This window comes from Hevea brasiliensis, chromosome 10, assembly GCF_030052815.1.
Source record: "Hevea brasiliensis isolate MT/VB/25A 57/8 chromosome 10, ASM3005281v1, whole genome shotgun sequence".
In the NCBI taxonomy this organism is placed as follows: domain Eukaryota; kingdom Viridiplantae; phylum Streptophyta; class Magnoliopsida; order Malpighiales; family Euphorbiaceae; genus Hevea; species Hevea brasiliensis.
In genome coordinates, this window is record NC_079502.1 from 87,448,889 (window position 1) to 87,450,947 (window position 2,059).

Consider the following 2,059-nt stretch of genomic DNA (forward strand, 5'->3'; position numbering starts at 1 on the left):
GGTCATTTTTCCAGGTCCAGATTAGGGTTATCAGGATTCAAGTCAATTTTAGGCCAGGTTAGGGACAATTTTTGGGCATGATTTCTTCATGAAAAATGGGGCATTATGACCCTAGTTTCATCTCCAATTGGCCTCATATCAATTGGAGTAATACAACTCTATTTATAGCTCAAACACTACACTAGACTCATAGGTCCAAATTCCTGCGTAAAAATTTAACACTCCAATTCAATTTCTCCCAACTCCCAAACTTCAATTGGCATTCATGGCACTTCTAATAGTCAACAATCAATCTCAACAAGTCAATTTCTAACAATTATACAAAAGCCCTAAATTTATGATCAAACCCTAATTCAATATTTCCAAATCAAGCATACATCCATGCAAGTCAATTCCCAACACATTAAACTTCATTAATCAACTTCCCTAACCAATTTAGAACTATCAAAACCATCAATTACATTCTTATTCTAGGGCTGCCGAAATTTAGTAACTTCATATCCTCATGAATCTCTTTTGATTTCATATCAATTTAACTTAATTTAGCATATTTTTCATGCTTATGAAATGAAGAAGAATGGTTTAGTGCACTAACCTCTTTGATGACTTTCTTGAACTTGTTAAAACTTTGAAATTCTTGGATTTCTTGGCAGCCAAAGTTCTTCCTAGGATGTGGGGTGAATTTTTAATGAAGAGAGGTTAGGGTTTTAGTGGATGAGTATAGAAGAATTCAAGCTTGAAGTTGAAAGAAAATGGTGGAAAAGTAACTATGGTGGTTCGGCCAAGCTTCAAAATGGAAGAATAAGAATGAATAAATTTTGGTTTGTCTTATGCTTATATATATGTCTCAATTTAATTGGCTCTTTAAATTTTTACTAAGTCATCCCCATGTCATGCTTATATCATTATTCATTAAATCTTTATTTCTTTCTTTTCCTTTTCTTTTCCCTTTCTCCATTACATAATTCGTGATTTAATTTATTTTGTGTGTTTTAATCTCTCTCATTTTAATTGACATTTATGTTAGTAGTATGCTATACAGTATATCATTTAGTATGTATCTTGTACATGTTTTATTAATAAAAAGGTATTTTCACTTTTTCGTTTACATAACATATTTATGTGTAATAGAAAGGTCCATTGATATTTTGTTAGAAATTCTATTCTCAAGTTGTTAAGAATATGAGTAACAGTATTTCTAGCACAAAGTATCATAAATTGGTTCACAATTGAGGATATTTCACAATAAGGATATAACTTATCCAAAAAGATTGTAATAATGTTTGTTCTCAAGTTATTTATATGAGATGTAAATAAGATGGAATAGTGAGTCTCGTGCCATATAATAAATATGATAGACACTTATGCATGATAAGTAGGCTGAACCAGCGACATTTATGACAAGCACATGGAGTTTACTCTTGTCAATGCATTGTCATAAATCATATCAGTGCATATAACCTTTAAACCTGAAATAGCACAGTTATCTTGTATCTAGGTGGTTTGAGTTTGATACTGCTTTCATACTTGTACTGTGTATGGGTATATGGGCATGTGTTGGCTCCTACTAGTTATATATGGAGGTAGGTGTTGATCAAGATGGAATCTGTTACCCTAAGTAAATAGGGATAAAATCCTATGTTCATTTAATTATTCTTGATGTTTCAAGTTCCTAGTCAGGACAGATAGATTTAATCAGAAAACAGTTTCTGATGAGAAAATTTTTTTAATCAAGAATTGAAATTAAAAGAGAACATAATATTCATAGCAAATGGAGTTTGACATAAACCATGACTCCAGCTCGAATTGAGATTTTGTAAAAGAGAGATTCTAGTGCATGGTAACATATAATTAAAGGTTCATTTAAGATATTCCTTATTACTAATTGGGTGGCCATGACATGCTATGCTAGGTGTTAACCATGGTCTATGAGGTGCCTAAAATGATTTAGAGAAATCATTTATGGTAAGAAAGAGTTCTGATGATATTAAGAGTTAATATCATATATCATTGCCGATTAGTGATGAGCCTAATGAGTCACACACATACACAAGTAATC